The 17643-nt window shown below is 41.4% G+C and overlaps 1 protein-coding gene and 1 long non-coding RNA gene across 5 annotated transcripts in view; one reads left to right on the forward strand and one right to left on the reverse strand.

Annotated features, from left to right (window-relative positions):
- The window catches only part of MKLN1 (muskelin 1), a 261571-nt gene that overhangs the window by 147221 nt on the left and 96707 nt on the right, over positions 1–17643 (reverse strand). The gene's annotated exons all lie outside the window — the stretch shown is intronic.
- LOC117018314 (uncharacterized) overlaps positions 1–17643 on the forward strand; it is a 78589-nt gene that overhangs the window by 10264 nt on the left and 50682 nt on the right. For 3 of the 4 annotated variants that reach the window (XR_004422209.1, XR_004422211.1, XR_004422210.1), the window contains exons 2-3: positions 8845–8930; positions 16246–16525. This is a non-coding gene — a long non-coding RNA (uncharacterized LOC117018314). The remainder of the gene's footprint in view (positions 1–8844; positions 8931–16245; positions 16526–17643) is intronic. The other variant, XR_004422212.1, reaches the window with a different exon arrangement.

Raw genomic sequence — 17643 nt, forward strand, 5'->3', positions numbered from 1 at the left:
GAACCTCTGGCCTTTGGCTTAATCTTATCCAATTGAATATTCGTGTCACTGCTCTCATAGCCCAAAATACCAGCATTATGATGGGATTCTCTGGTGAGCACATTCAGAGAAAAGCCTCTTGGCTGCATATCGGAATCCCACAGGAAACTTTAAAAAATCCCCATACCACATCCCAAACCAATGACGTATGAGGGGTGGGACCTAGGCGTCAATATACTGGGGGTGCCAAAAAAAGGTATACATGTGACTTGTATTCATCTTTTGTTACTGGTATATATTGAGTATAACAATTTTAATACAGTTTTTTCCTTTCTTAAAAGGTGTGTATGCATTTTTTTTTTGGCACCCTCTGTAATTTTAAGTTCCTCAAAAGATTTCTACGTGCAGCCACGGAGAGAACTTCCCCCCTTCTGTCAGGATAGAGATAGGCAGGAAGCTGCGGGTAGCTGACACCTGAGCTCTCCTCCTCCCTTTGGAATGTCTCCTGAGACGTCCGCATGAAGAAACCAGATCCTGCAATGGCAGCTAGTTTGGACACGCACTTTGTAAGGTTTCCATTTCACCTTTCCCACCTTAGCCACTCCGTTTGCATTTAAAATGATTCGAGTACTTAGGGAGCTGTGAACAGTAGTGAATCAGTATTTCCAAGAGAGTTGGTCACAAGTGATGGTGATATAACTGCCATGCTCTAGAATCCCACATTCATCTTAAAAGACAAACATGAATGCTTTTTTTAAACAATCCCCCCACACTCCTTAGTCTTTTCCTGTCCTCCTCCTTTATCCATGTGTGTCTCTTCCTACCTGTGTCCTTCACCAACTCTCCTGTCACTGACTTTCTGTCTGATTCCTGTCACCCCTTGTTTACATTCCATTACTCTCTGTACCACTCTATTCCTTCTGCATCTGAGTCCATTTTTTTTCTCTCTGTTCTTGCCCCTGACCCCCACACACCCCTCTCTCCTCTATTTCATCATCGTTCCCACTTACAACTCCTTACTTGACTATACTGTAGAACAAAACCATTGTCAGATATTTATATATTAAATAAGGTTGTTTGTTGTTAATTTTAAAAGCAGATGAGTTCTGAAAATGCTGTATTTCTCCATGGAGAAAAAAACACAACTTGCTTATAGTTAGCACTCCTTAAATACTAACTACAATAATTATTTTTCCTGTAACTGCCTGTATTGGCCATCGATTACTTTCTTCATGGACATAGTTCAGTGACCCTCAATAGAAAAGTGGTACTCTGTTCCCCAATAATCCCAAAACAGCAGCTGACATCAATGCAAAAGGAGAAACAAGCTAAAAACAGTAGTTGAGTGTATGCACCCTGAATTGCATATTCAGTTGCAAAATCATCATCATCATTATTACTGTAATTGCAGAGGGGAGTCATTTAAATAATTGTTCAAAGTGTCTTCTTGAGGAAATAACTAAATCAGGGCCAGCTGTCATGAACCAACCTACAATAATAATCTCATATGTGCATCTTCAGTATTCATAGCAACTCTACAATAACAAATTTGTGCATTCATCTAATGTCCTTAAACAACCTACAAAATAAACAAACCTTGATCAAATCCAGTATCTCACTTGGTAGTTGACCTGTGTTTTTAAGCAGTCCCAGAACAACCTTAGAATCATAAACCACTCAAGCAAAAATCGCACCATCCTTTCAATGACAAGCTAGGATGGGTGACCCAGCATCCACCTGCTACCTTAGGGAACAAATCTAGGTACAAGTAGAGTGCAAATCAGGTTGAGAGGTCTGCAGACAACTGAAACATTTAAGAGAATTATCCACAAAGATAGACAAGCTTTATGGACTCGAAATTTGTAAACACATAGGAACTGTGAGAAAAGAGGGAAGGCCTTGTTTTTAGTTTACTTGCAAAATCGGTCAGAAGCATTTGAGATTTTTCTCTTCCCAGGATGCAGCTGTGAAATGACTAATAGGAACGAAGTGAGCCTGCACCAAGGACTGAATGTGCCACTTCACTAGGAACAGAAAATGTTCCCCTGATAGAGGCTGTCCTCTCAGATCAGTACCTTGGGTGTTTTAAAGAGCATCAGCCAGAATATGGTGCGTTTATAAAAAGCCAGAACCATCCAGCCACCTTTGCAAATTTTCTTTATATCTCAGTACTTCTGAATCTTGTTTGTATCGTCTACGTACCTGAAGGAACTCAGAAGAAAGGGGAAAAGGGAGAAGGAGAAAGAAAATTTCCGATCACATTGCTTTATCTTTGCTGGGCTTTCAAATAGGAGTCTTGCCGAAGGCTTGGCCTGAGCAATTTCAGAATGGTGAATGACCTGAGACTGCTTCTTTTAAAGTGGGGAGCTGCTCTGATTCCGTCTGCCCAGGTTCTACATATACACCTAGTTGCAATGCCTCAATATTATTTGCATCCCGAGCTAAAATCAGTTTGCCCCCATACAGTCTCAACCTGTTTCAGTAATTAAAATATTTTCTGCAAAAGTTTTAGAAGGGGCACTGATTGACATTTTGAAAAAAAAAATTTTTTTAATGCACTATCTATGTACAGTAGGTTCTCAAATAATGTTGTTTTGTTCAACATCGTTTCATTATAACGTTGATGAGATGCCTTAGGAACTTCATTCTCATTTATATCAGTTAGCTTGTGGTAACATTGGTTTCGTTATACATCATTTCACTTAAACTCCCAGAAAATCTACTGACAATATTGAGGACCTACTATGTATTTTTATTTCATTGTAAAAGTAAGGCACCAACATAAAAATAAATTCAAAGGTCAAAAAAGTTTAAAATGGAAAGAAAAAAAATCCCTTCCCACTCCTACCAAGGTAAGCACTGTTAACTATTTCTTGTGTATTCTTTCTACATAGCATATATAATTTATACACCATTTTTACACAAAGCAGATCATATAACATACAGTGTCCTATAGTGAGATAATAGAAAATATATACATTGGTCTCTGCCTGCCCCCAGTTCCTGGCATAGAACTAAAACCCTTGTAAATGCTTAAGTGATAAGAGACTAGCAGCATTTTTTTTGTTCTAATACCTGCTACCTGACTCAGAGTTCCTAAATCCCTTTGAACTTCCTGATAGGAGTATCTTTTGTTGTAGTGATGTGGGCTCCTTAATGGCTCCTGGATGGGGGGGCTGGTCCCCAGAAAGACCAAGTTATGATTAGAAGCTTGGAATTTCCAGGCCCACCCCCAATTTTCAGACAGAGGCGGAGGGCTGGAAATGGACTTAATAACTGATGATGCGTGTGTGATGAAGGCTTCATAAAATCCCCAGTAGTAGAGGATTCTGAGAGCTTCCGGATTGGTGAACACATCCGCCTAACTTCATAGGACAGCAGCTCCTGCCCTGGGGACCCTCCGAGACCCCGCCCAATTATCTCTTCATCTGGCTGTTCATCTGTATCCTTTACATTATCCTTTATTATATCATAAACTGGTAAATATAAGTGTTTCCCTGAGTTCTGTGAGCTGTTCTCACAAATAATCAAATCCAAGGGGGATGAAATCATGGGAACCGCCGATTTGTAGCCAAGTCAGAATTTGTGGGTAACTCGGGGACCTACTATTTGAGATTGGCATCTGAATTGGGGAGCAGTCTTGTGGGACTGAGCCCTTAACCTGTGGATCTCCAGGTAGATAGTGTCAGAGTTTAATTAAATTGTAAGACACCCAACTGATGTCACAGAGAATTTCTTGGTGTGGGAAAAATTCCCACACATCTGGTGTCAGAAGCGTTGTGAGTGTGGTGGTCGTGTGAGAGGGAAGGAGAGAGACACAGGAGGAAGAGCGAGTTTTTCCTAAACACCTATACTTTGCTTTATTCATCTAATAATGTATCAAAAAAAATTCCATGTCAGCAGATACAGATCTTGTAAGATCTTTTCATCATTGGATGTGCCATAATTTATTTAACCATTGCTCCACTGAGGAACATTGAAATCATATCTGTTTTTTGTTATTATACACAATGTTTCCATGAATATCCTTATGCATATGTCATTGGGAACTTGTATGACTCTATCTATAGGATAAATTCCTTTCAATGAGATGGCTCGGTTAAAATATATGTACATTGAAGGTTGGCTTAGATAGTCCCAAATTGTAACCCTTAGTAAACAGTTCCCATCCACCTTTCCATCAACAGTGTAAGCTTATTGATAACCCTACCAAAACTGAGTTTTATCAAACTTTCAACTTTTCATTAACCCAATGGGTAAAAATGATACCACATATTATGATTTGCACTTTTCTGAGCATCAATAAAGTGATGTGTTTTTTTTTCAAGTAGTTTTTGCCATTCTTATTTTCTTGATGAAATATTTGTTCATATTCTTTGCCTACTTTTCTATTCATATTTTTTCCCTCATAAAACTAAGATCTCTTTATAAAATAAAGAAATAAGCACCTTTTCTCTTGGGCTGTAAACAATTTTTTCTTCTGTGCCATTTGTCTTTTGCTCTTACAATGTTTCCTTGTTGTTGCCATATTTATTTTTATCACATAAAAGTTTTAAATGTTTTACACTAAAGCATTGATCAATATTTTCCTTTTTGGTTTCTGAGTTTTTTCTATGTTTTAAATATTAGTTCTCTTACAAGATGGGTCTCTTTACAGTTGCCACTTTAATGTACCAGGGCTTGATTTGAATTCCACTGCGTCATATGATATAGGTTAACATACTAGGTTTTACTGTGGAAAGAGGAAACTTACGTCAAGGTCATTGAGAGAAGGAAGGGGATGGAGACCCCAACCTCTTTTTGTCCCAGGCTGACCTGCTGGCCTCACAGAATGGTTTGTGTTCCAGGAAAGGGAACTTTGCCCTGCTTTTGATCTCCTTGTATAGAATTAGTGTGAGAGTAGCCTTATCAGTGAATGGAAAAGTCAAACTGTCTTGGCACCAGGCAGCCTGGATTTTGGTGCCAGCTGTTTACCAGAGTTGTCTGGGAAACACACACAAGCTGCCCAGCACCTAGACTTTTTTTCTGTGGGATGTTACACAAGAGAAGGGAAGCCAGTGGTCCCATGGTAGCTGAGCTTCCGTAGTTCCTCAGCCTGGGAGCAGACCTTTTCCTCAGCCCCAACCCCCCATACCTGGTTTGAGCTAGCTCATTGTCCCGGCAACACAGAGTAAGCACCTAGATTTGTTTAGAACAAGCCTGCTCTTTGCATCACATTAAATTACTAAGGCGTCAGGCGTTGGAGACGAGATTAATTTTTAAAAAGTTAACCCCCAACTTTTTATTTTGTAAACTTTCAAACCCAAAAGGTTGAAAGAATAATGCAATGAATGCTCCTATACTAATCACCTAGATTCACCAATTGTTAACATTTTGTCACCTTTGCTTTCTCTCTTCCTATAAATGTACACTTTAATCCATTGAAGCATTTGGAAGTAGGTTGAGTACTTTATGACAGTTCACTCAAAATAATTCAGCATGCATCTCCTAAGAATAAAACATTCACCTACATAACTTCAATACCATTTCAGACCTAGGAAAATTAGCAATTCAATTTGTTTAATTCCACATTCAAATTTCTCTATTTGTCCCAAATGTTTTTTGTCACCATATTCTTTTGTTGGATGCAAGACCTTAAGAAGGTCCATACATTGCATTTGATTCTGTCTCTCCAGTCCAGTGCCCCGAAGTAGATATTTAGCAATGTCTGGAGATACTTTTGATTGTCACAATTAGAGGTGCTATTGTCATCTAGTAGATGGGGACCCAGATGTCTGCTAAATATCCCACAATACACACGACAAGCCCCTACAACAAAGAATTATCTGGTTCAAAATGTCAGTTAGTGCTGACATCGAAAAATTTTGTTCTAGTCTATCTAGAGCAGTCTCCTCACTTTGTTGTTGTGTTTTCATGACATTGACTTGTAGTGTCCAGGCCAGTTGTAATGCAGAATATCCCACACTCGAGGTTTTTCTGATTGTTTTCTCATGATTAGTTTCCATTTAAACATATTTGGCAAGAATATTACATAGGTCACTGTAACAGTTAGCTATTGCTGCGTAACAATGTGCTCCAAAACGCAGTAGGTGGCATAATATTAACAACCATTGGCTGCTGATCTGGGTTGGGCTCAGCTGATTTGGGCCAGACTCATTTATGGATCTGCAGTCATTTGGAAGATTGAGTAGGGGCTGGGTGGTCTAGGATGACTGGGCTCAGCTCCATTCATCTAGCACACTTAGCAGGCTAGCTCTGACTGTTCTCATGGAAGCAACAGAGGTCTGAAAGAGAGCAGAAGCATGCAAGGTCTTTTAAAGTCTAGGCTTAAAATTGGCACTCTGTCACTTCCACGGCATTATGTTGGCCAAAGAAGGTAAAAAGCCAGCCTAGACTCAAGTGGTAGAGAAATGAACTCTACCTCAACTGGAGTTGTTGCAGTCACATTGCAAGGGATGTGGACGAGGGCGGGAAAGAATCTAGGCCTGTTGCCATCAGTCTATCACAGTGATATTGTGTACCTCTTGTTGCGTCATGTCAAGCGGTACATAATGTCAGGTTGTCCCACTATTAGTGATGTTAAGTTTGATAACTTGATTAAGTGGTAACCTGCAAAGCTCTCTTTGGGAAAGCTCTTTCTTTCTTATCTGTGGGGTGAGACTGTGTCTATCCTGTTCACCACTGTATTAGTTTCCTAGGGCTGCTGTCACAAAATACCCACAAATTGGGTGACTTAAAACAACAGACATGTATTGTCTCACAGTTCTGGAGGCTGGAAGTATGTAAACAATGTGTGTTTAGCAGGGCTCCCTCTGAAACCATAGGGGAGAATCCTTCCCTGCCACTTGCAGCGTCTGGGAGCCCCAGCCAGTCCTTGGCTTGCCGCTGTAGCACTTCCGTTCAGCTTCCATCTTCACATGGCATTCTCCCTGTGTCTCTGTTCTTCACCTAACCATCCATCTTCTTATAAGGACACCAGTTATATGGGATTAGGGTCTCATCCTTCTGGAATATGACGATCATTTTAACTAATTATATCGATTCTGACCCTATTTCTGCATAAGATCACATTCAAGGGTCCTCGGGGTTATGACTTCAACATACCTTTTCTTGGGAAACAATTCAACCCGTAACACCTATCAACCCTTCACCGAGAGGTTTTATCATCCATTGGTAATCCTTGATTGAATCAGTTATTACATTGGGGGTTGCAAAACGATATTTTTCTTAGGCCTCATCATTTCTTCAATATGTATTAGCTGTCATTCTTCTGTAAAAAAGAAGGTTTTGTTTTCCTGTTTCTCTTTTTTTTTCCTGTTTCGTCTTTTTTCTCTTCCCCCTTTTTTTAAATCACTTTGTGTGCCTTTCTCTTTTATCATCATTTTCATACAAGCATACACACAAAATTTTGGTGATCAAATGGTCTCATGTTTGGCTAGTGAGAGCCCGTAAAGTCAACTCTTAAAAGAAGAAAAGCATAATAAGTATTTAAACTTTTACTAAATTTAAAATTCTTCTTTCAAAAATGTGACCACTCTCACTAATCTATCCCACGGGACCGACTTCTGCTGTCCAGATCACATTTTTCTCCCTACGGAGGCTATGTGATTGTCCCCATGGAAAAAGTATCACCGTCATTCCTAAAGTATGGCCATAAATTAAAAAAAAAAAAGAGCTGTCATTTATTGAGCATTCTGCTGGACATACGTTGTTTTGATTACCCTAATAACTATGTCCACGTAACGTTACTATATATTACAAATGAGAAATCTGAGGCTTAAAGTGAGATACTGGAAAGAGCATAGATTTTGCAAACTGATGGTTTGAATCTTGACTCTATCTCCTATTAGGTATGTGACCTGGAGCCTCTGTAGGCTTTGGTTTGTTTATCTGTACTATGGCCATGATGATATTTGCTTCACAGGTTTGAGCACAGCAGCTCACCTAACCTAAAGTAGGTGTTTATTCTCTTCTTTCTATCCCGATAACAGGCCGTGACCTCTAGGTCATGTTGGATAAATGACAGTGCCATAAAGTCCACCAGCAATTAATCAGGAGTTGATCAAGCTCCTTAATTCAGAACATGCTAATTAGGAAGTAAAGATAGCTTGACCTAAGTTTCAGCTAAAGTTTATCTTTAAATATCTTTGAAAAAAAGAAAAACCAGTTTGGTAATCAATTTCTTAAACCATAGTGTGGGAAGGAGATCGTATCTGTTCAACTTAAGAGAACAACTTTCAGGGAGCTCTTTTGCACTTTACGTACACAGGAGGAAGCTCATTTACAAATCAGTCTTCAAAATAGGCTCAACTTGTTCACCTGAGAAAACAGTGCCTTCGTTCATTCCACAGATAGTAGGGAACACCTTCTATGACCCATGCAGTGTTCTAGGCATTTGGGATACATCAAAGAATAAAACCAACATTCCTGCCCTTGTTTGCCTTCTAGTTAGGGGGAGACAGGAGAAAAACAAATACATTTGCAAATTATTGGGAATATTGGAAGTAGGTAGGTGCTAATGAGAAAAAGAAATGAAGCAGGGGTGCTGAGGAGGAGCCTGCAATTTTAAATAGGGTTGTCATCGTTTCAAAGGTGACATTGGAGCAAGAACTTGAAGGAGGTGAAGAAATGGGTTGTGTGGCCATGTGGGAGAACAAGAAATACCAAGGCCCTTGGGCAGGAGGGTGCTTGGCCTGCGGGAGGCACAGCAAGGAGGCCAGTGAGGCTGGAGTGCAGCGACTGATGGGAAGGGTTTCATTTATCTAACAAACACTGAAATAGCCTCACTAGTAGCACCAGTCTAAGCGCTTAAACAATAGTATCTAATCCACTATGTGAAGTGAATACTGTTCTTCTCTTTTCCAGATGAGAAAACTGAAGCACAGCAAGGTGAAATAACTGCCCCCCAAATCATGTAGCCATCCAGTTCTGGAGCTGGGACTGCAGCTCAGGTAATCTATCTCTAAAGGCTTTGGGTGCTTTGAAGCACCCAGGTTGGTGTCTTGCCTCTTTGTAGTAAGAGATGAGGTCTGATGACTGGGGACCAGATCCCATAGGTTGTTAAAGGCCACTGGGAAGGATTTGGGTTTGTTTTATTCTGAGTGATGTGGGTTTTGAACAGAAGAGTGATGTGTGTTTGTTTTTGCGATTCCAGAAATTTCCAAAACACGTGTGTGCTTTCAGTGTGTACTACTTTTAGCATTTAATATACTTAGATAAAGTCAAAAGGATCTCAATGTATGGGAACAAAGAAGATTGCATATGTATAATTTAGAGATGATTTCCCATCAAATACCATTCGTGTAAGGGTAATCTCTTCAGTTTTTAAAGTCATACAAGAACCGCTTTATTGTGTGGATATAGCAACACTTATTGGATTCCCCGAAAATAAGACCGGGTCTTATATTCATTTTTGCTCCAAAAAATGCGTTAGGGAGTATTTTCAGGGGATGTCATCCTGAAAAATCATGCTAAGGCTTATTTTCTGGTTAGGTCTTATTTTCGGGGACACACGGTATGTACTTGGCTGTACTTTCTTGGGGGCACCAAGGCAAAGTTTTTTCCAAAGAGCTTAGTTTTCCTACTTTGAAGGGGAAAAAAAGGTATAGGAGCAAGTGGACTGTTGAAGATATGTCCCATCTACATACCGAAGGTGATGAGTTAGTGTTGCTGCCTTCTTGGGTCTTAATGTGTCAGCACCCTGAGGTGGGCCACCAACCTTCACAGGGGCTGCACAACCTCAAGTGCCAAGTGACCCAGAGACAACTGCCTTGAAGAGGATCTCAAGGACCCTGGCTCACGCCACCCACCCTGCTCAAGGAGCACTTAGGAAAAGCACAGGCAGAGTCAGCCTGGAGAAGAGAAAGCTCTGGGAAGATTACACAGTCATCCAAGGATGATATTGATGATCATAATAATTGCCACAATTTATTTAGCATCTACTGTATGCCTAGCATCAGCCAAATGCTTTGCAAGCATGAGCTACATAGTAAACCGAGGCTTAAAGCGATTAAGTAAATTGCCCAAGATCATGTGCTGCTGTGACTTAAGTGCAGCTCTACCTGTCTCCGAAGCCCATGTTCCTACTCATATATTCTATGCTGCCTCGGAATATAATTCTCTGTGGTTATTCCTTCTGTAACCTTCAAAACACTGACGTTCTGGAGGCGGCTCTAGTTCTGAATTTCCAACTGCCTGTTGGACATAACTGCAAGTTTCAGTCTTAACCTTTCTTGTACTGTTGAGTTTATCAGACACATATTACGTGCCTCATCAGATTCTGTCATCATCTCTCAAATCCTCAGGTCCAGTATGGAGAGTCCTCAAAAAACTAAAAATATATACACCATGCGACCCGGCAATTCCACTTCTGGATATTTATCCAAAGAAAACAAAAACACTAATTCGAAAAGATGTACGCACCCTTACATTCATTGCAACATTACTACCGTGTTTCCCCAAAAATAAGACCTAGTCGGACAATCAGCTCTAATGAGTCTTTTGGAGAAAAAAATCAATACAAGACCTGGTATTATATTATATTATATTATATTATATTATATTATATTATATTATATTATATTAACCCTGTCTTATAGTAAAATAAGACTGCGTCTTATATTAATTTTTGCTCCAAAAGACGCATTAGAGCCTGATTGTCTGGCTAGGTCTTATTTTCAGGGAAACACAGTAGTAATAGCCAAGATACGGAAGCAACCTAGATATCTATCAATAGTGAATGGATAAAAAAGATGTGGTGCATATATACGAGGTCTGACAATTAAGTTTGCTACCTTGTTGCAACAATGTTTCTATACTTTTTTGATATTAGAGGGATTATTCATTATGAATTTGTACCAACTGGACAAACACTTAAGAGTAACCGAGTTTACTCTTTGGAAGCGCTGAAAAGGCTGCGTGAAAAAGTTAGATGAAAACGACCTGAACTTTTCGCCAACAATTCATAGCTCTTGCATCACAACAATGCACCAGCTCACACGGCACTGTCTGTGAGGGAGTTTTTAGCCAGTACACAAATAACTGTATTGGAACAGCCTCCCTACTCACCTGATCTGGCCCCCAGTGACTTCTTTCTTTACTCGAAGATAAAGAAAATATTGAAAGGAAGACATTTTGATGACATTCAGGACATCAAGGGTAATACGACGACAGCTCTGATGGCCATTCCAGAAAAAGAGTTCCAAAATTGCTTTGAAGGGTGGACTAGGTGCTGGCATCGGTGCATAGCTTCCCAAGGGGAGTACTTCGAAGGTGACCATTGTGATATTCAGCAATGAGGTATGTAGCACTTTTTCTAGGATGAGTTTGCGAACTTAATTGTCAAACCTTTGTAAGTCCAGCAGAGAAAGACAAATACTGTATGGTTTCACTTACACGTGGAAATCTAAAAATAAAACAAAACAAGCAAGCAAAAGGAAAATGGACTCGTAACATAGACCCAAGGGATCATTACCAGAAGGAAAGGGGTTAGGTGAAAGGTGAGAAGGAGAAGAGGAACCTAGTCAATAATTTTGTGATAAGTTTGCACACTGACACATGATTACTAGATTTAGTGGGGTACCTTGTAAGGGGTACCTTTTATACCTTGTAAGGTATAAAAATGTCGAATCACTAAATTGTATACCTGAAACAAATACAACCAATCTAAGATTGTATGACAACTTAAATAAATTTTTAAAAATCCTCAGTTCCTTATTCTGTCTCAGCCACTACTGCAGCTGCCTTGCTTTGTTTGGGTCCATGTAGTCCTGCTACCTCACCTGACACTTGCCCAGCCTGGCCCTCCCCCTTGACTGCCACTAAACAATCTGTCTCAATAGCTACATGTTGTGAATTTCTGGCTTCTCTGCCTACTCCCCAACCAGGATTAAAGACCATACCATAGAACATTGCCTGCAGCTTGCTGAGAGACAAACAATGGCAACATATGAGGAAAGTAATTCCTGGTGTGGTAAATTTTGATCAGGGAGAAATAGGAGATGGGAGGGAATCATAAGGATGGATTCCTTTCCCTGTCTCCCCCTCAGAATTGACCTGAGCTTGTTTGAACCATGTAGAGTGTCTAGAGATACTCTGCACGGACACGCTGGCATACCTATGTCTCTGCAGAGTACCCAAGCATCACCTTGCGTTGCTTTCCGTCTTTCTCTGTCTTTCTTCCCTTTTACTGCCCTAGGATTTCATCTCCTAAATAAAACATTAGCGTGAATTCTTCGTTTGAGTTCTATTTTTCTAGAAAATACAGGCTAAGATATCCAGACACCATTTCTCTCAATGGATCCACCACTTCCTAAATTCTCTTGGCTCAAAACTAAGCTTCCAAGACATAATAATATTGTCAGTTTTATTGGTATATTTGATAGAATTCATTCATTCCTCCAAAAAGATGCAGTTTATTTGAAAGAAAATAAAAATAATTGAAAGGATCCTGGGTGGTAAAAAATTTCTGAACTGGTAGCTCAAAACTACCATCAATTCTAAATCCACTCATGTCCTGAGTATCTCACAACTAGCTTTGCCCTTCCTTTCTAATCCTGCCCTGGTCTGGATCCCTCACTTGGACTATTAGAACACCTTCCTAATTTGTCTTTCTGTTTCCACCTTCACCTACTTCTGATCCAACCGGAATACCATTGCCATCAGATCAGATCAGTAGCTGATTTTATCTTGCTCTGCCATGTCCAAAAACCTTCAGTTAACTTGTCACTGCCCATAGAATAATGTGTCAAGTTCCTGCTAAAACTAATCTTCACTCAAGGCCGTCCGCAAACGCTCGTGACCTCCATTTCCAGCTTTAATACCAACTATAGAGTTTCTCTATTTGAATTACACCACCCACTATTCTGAGCTGCTTGCTTTTCCCAAACATAGATTGCACTTTTCTAAGACCACCAGACCTCGGCTATTGAATTGGAAAACAGAAGTACGTATGGGTTTTGGTAACACCCCCCCCTCCCCCCGGGAAGTACCAGAATCGCTGCCACATCCATAACCACCTCCCAGGGACACCAAATTATGTATCACTTTATCCTGCCGTTCCAAACAAGTAGGCGCCTAACCTAGGGCAAAAATCCTTTGCTGACGTGATGGCTTATCAAGGAATCTCTGCCTCACCGCCTGCACTGGATGGGGAGCAGCCAAACCAGTCAGGTCCTGTGGGGGAGTTGAATATGAAATACAGGGAGGGAGTCGCCCATTAACGTTCTTCTTCCCTCTGTGTATCTTTTAGGGAGAAACTAAAAGATACATAGAGGGAAGGAAGAATGTGATCATGTGGCCTCAGAAACCATGAAGCAATAGAAGCTGTGAGATAGAGAAAAGACTGGAAAGTACTTAGTAGCAAGGGCAGCAGACACAGAGTCACAATGATAGCAGATGATTAGAGTACAGAGCAACAGATAATCGCTGCCAAAGAAGCCACAAGATAACCCAGCCGCCGTGGCTGTATCGTGTGCTACGTCACCTTCCAGGCCCCACTAGGCATTCCGTAAACAGAGATCGAGGGAACCTGAGTCTCTCTGTCCTGGAGATCAAATTTTTGCCCCCCAGTCTCTGTATCAGTCAGTTTCATAGCAGGAAACGAAAGGCACACTCACCTGGGGTTTTGAAAGGAACTGGATTAAGAGGCTATTCACAACAAGGTGGTAGGTATGGTTAGGGAAGGTAGGAGCAATATTGAGGCACCCACAGACTAGCAAGAATGGAAGCTCAGGGCTGAAGAGACGAGGGAAGGAAATAGTGTGATGGGAGTCTACAAAGAGCGAGGGACCATGAAGGGGCATAGCTGCTGCCAGAACCATGGTGCTAAAAAGCAGGGAGGAAAGAAGAAGAAATATATCAACCCCTTTTCCTCCTCTGATACTTTCTGATGCCTCCTACTGGCCAAACCCCACAGTAAGCCAGAGGGCAGTAGACAGAACCCAGGTGATGTCATCCGTGGGTAACAGCTTCATGGGTCACAGAGCAGGGCAGAGAAGGATAAGGGGCTGTCATGGGCTGACTAGGGGCCCCTCCCAAAAAAAATGTGTCCATGCCCTAATACCTGGAACCTGAGAATATTAGCTTATATGGCAAAAGATGTGATCAAGTTCAGAATCCCGAGTAGAAGAGCTTATCCTAGTTTATTTTGGTGGGCCCTGAGTGCACTCACTTGTACCCTAATAAAAGAGAGGGAGGAGGAGTTTTGAAAACTAAGAAGGGGAGGCAATATGACCGCATAATCAGAAATTAGAGTGAAGTGGCCACAAGCCAAGGAAAGCCTGGAGCCATCGGAAACTGGAAGAGGCGAGGAACAGACTCTCCCCTAGAGCCTTCAGAGGGAGCGTAGCCCTGCCAAAACCTTGATTTTGAACTTCTGGACTCCAAAGCTGTGAGAAAGCAAAAATTCTGTTGTTTTAAGCCACCCAGTTTGTGGTAATTTGTTAAGGCTGTCACCGGAAACTAACACAGGGGCCAAATGGAGAATTATCAGCACAAACTGTATTCATCTCGAATGCCATGCTGACCGGGGTGATGTGTCCGCAGTCACCTTGGCTGGAAATTTTTTTGCCTCCCTTTGGTGCTTCTTTTTGGACCCTTCCTTTGGATTCGACTTAAATGTTCCCAAGTTACAGTGACTTTTGCATACAAATACCTGTTCATCCTAACCAGATTATAGCATTCCTTTTGAGAACGAGAACCCTGCCTTGTACATCTTTGTAGCCCATGAAAATCCTCGCACCGTACTTGGAACAGAGTGGATATTCTGTAATTGGTAAATGAGAAAGCAAGCTTCCATCTGTCCATCTGTAAATGGAAAATAGCAATTTCCACAGACATGCCTTTCAGAGATCATAATGGCAGTGTTTACCAGAAACAATTTCTGTACCTGTAACAAAATGATATATCTGAAACACCCACTCCTGCTGGAGCAGTACCTTAGGAAAAAATTACATTTAGTTTTGCCATGGCCTCCATTTCATGTGGAATTGAAACTGCCTGCAGTTCACCGGTAGGAAAAGGCAGGGGATTAATAAGAAAATCTAAGAACTGAATATTGGTGCTCTCTCAGGAACTTTGATTCATCCAATAAATATTTACCAAAGGACGATTATGTTAAAGTATAGTCCATAAATGCCGGAAACACACACACACACACACACACAAAATAAGCCATGATCCCAAGTAATTGTCACACAATATGATGAATGCTTTTTATAAGCACAAAATGCTATGGGACCAGAAAAAAGGGAATGATTAACTCTATGGATGGGAGTTTCACCAAAAAAAGGTCACATTTAAGCTGAGTTTTTTTAGGACTTCATCAGGCAGAGGCGAAGTCAAGAGCGTTGGGAACCAAGAGAAATAACTTTTCCTGAGCTGTTGCCAAGCAAACCACACCCTCAGCTCAGCCCTGTTGTATCCAGCCCTATTTTTATTCATTATCCTCATAGCTGGTGGATAGTGAGAGAGGAGAATGCTGACCGCTTCCCTACTTTGCATCTAGATTTGCATCAAAGAAAGGAGATTATCTGGAGGAAAAGTAGAGGCTGACCTCTAACAAGGGCAGTAAACCTGAGTCTGAAGAACCATGCAGTGAAGACGTAATAAACACACTTACCTTTCCTGAGTTTCAACCTCACTTCTGAAAACTGAAGTGGGCTATCCTATGGAAGCGTGTGGTACCTGGACATAAATAGCTCAGAGGAAAGCAGGCAAGGACTGAGAGCACCCTTTAGTCTCATTGCCCCAAACCAGGAGGCACTTCTTTGTGGCAAAGCTCCCTTGAATGGGAATAATGGCTGAAGCCCTTTTCCCTCCCCTACGCTGACCTTCAGATCACTCCTTGGGGAACAGCTCTGTCCCGGGCACCGCCCAGCTTCTCCCCCCATTCAGCCCTTCTAGGCCTCTGAGACCAGAGCCGAGCTGGTTATAAGTGGGAGGAGTAAACCCTTGGGAAAGCAGCCAGGAGAGAGGGAAAGACTGGCCTAAACCTACCAGGGGGGCCGAGGGTTCCCCATCCTCACCCTGTACCTTCCACTGGAAAATGGGGAAGCTGGGAAACCAGATTCCAGCCTCAAAATCCACATCACTTGTCCTTGTTTTCTCAAGAAGCCTCTACCTTGCAGCCCTTGCCAGGAAGCCGGCGGCATTTTCACCAAGCAGTAATAACAAGGACAGAGAGTTCTAGCCTGCTGGAGCCTGCTGGCTGGTCACTCTTTCCACTGCCTTTTGTTTTCATGCATCATTCCCTCACTTGCTTCTCAGATTCCTCAGGGCTTTGAAAAAGCCACAAATGCTGCATACAGTGACACCACCCAGCGGGCTGGCAGACACTGCTTCCATGCGCCCTGCCCGAAGCGATGGCATAGAAGCAAGCCCTGACAACTGACGCTCCATCGTACACCTCGTGAGAGGCAAGACAGCTTTGAGAACGTGACCCCCAAGTACCCATCGGCCTAGCCGGCAAAGGGGGGGCTTCACATAAGTGCCACCCAGTGGACTGGTCCGTCACATACCTCCGTTTGATTCAAAATACATCTGCAAGGTATGTTGGACAATGATACTTCTCTACCCTGTCGTCAAGGATCTGAATGCAGCCAACACATGCCACCAACGAAGTGACAGAGCATTCTCACTGTGCCAATTCACACATCCATGTATTAGATTGTGGATACGTACATCCACGGGGCAGAGGCTCTCAGGGATATTCGTGGTTCACATCACCTGGGGCCTGTTTCAGACCACATGCCAGAGTGACCCTAACAGAATCTGAAAGTAGGGTCCTGGCATGGTGGTTAAACTTGACAGTGTTGGTTAGATTGCAAGAAAGAGAAATTCTCATATACCGTTGATGAGAGTGAAAATTGGGTCAGCTACTATGGAGAGTAACCTAGAGAGCAATGGAATAAAGTTGAGAATGTGCATATTCTATTCCCTAGAAATTTCTATTCTAGATACAGTCTAGAAGAACTCTCACACGTGTGCCTAATGAGGTGTCTATATGTACATTCATTACATCATGATTTGAAATAGCAAGAAACGAGCATAAATATCTATGCACAGAATATATTCTAGAGCATTTGTATAATGGGACTATATTGCAGTGCTATCTAGTATATCTATTTTATAAAGAAGGGACTAGCTCTGCAAGGACCACATGGATAAATTTCAAGAACATGATACTGAAAAAAACACAAATTTCAGAAAAATATGTATGCTACTTATATACATGTTTAAACAGCCAAAACGTATATGTTGTGTAGTAAAAATATAAAAACATGGGAGAAGGATTCCCACCATCTTTAAGAGATTGGGTATCTCTGGTAGAGGGGATGGAAGGACCTACAACTGTTAACTAAAATGTTTTATTTATTTATTTTAAATCTTAAGGAAATATGGCACGCTGTTATCATTTATGAAATCTGGACAGTGGATGTTGCATGTCCCAACAGTGACTCTGAGCGTCTTCCATAGCAGAAGGATCTTTTGAGATTTTTAGGATTCTCAAGTGCTGAAAATAAAAGTTTGTTTAGGGGGATAAGCCATCCCCAGAAATGCAGATGTCCCTACTGAGCCCTCTTAGTAATGTATGCACTTTGAAATGTTTTTCATCCATGGAGGAGTTGTTACACAGATTCACGTACACTCTCTTACTCAGGTGTG

Source organism: Rhinolophus ferrumequinum, chromosome 26 (genome assembly GCF_004115265.2).
Source record: "Rhinolophus ferrumequinum isolate MPI-CBG mRhiFer1 chromosome 26, mRhiFer1_v1.p, whole genome shotgun sequence".
Taxonomy (NCBI): Eukaryota; Metazoa; Chordata; class Mammalia; order Chiroptera; family Rhinolophidae; genus Rhinolophus; species Rhinolophus ferrumequinum.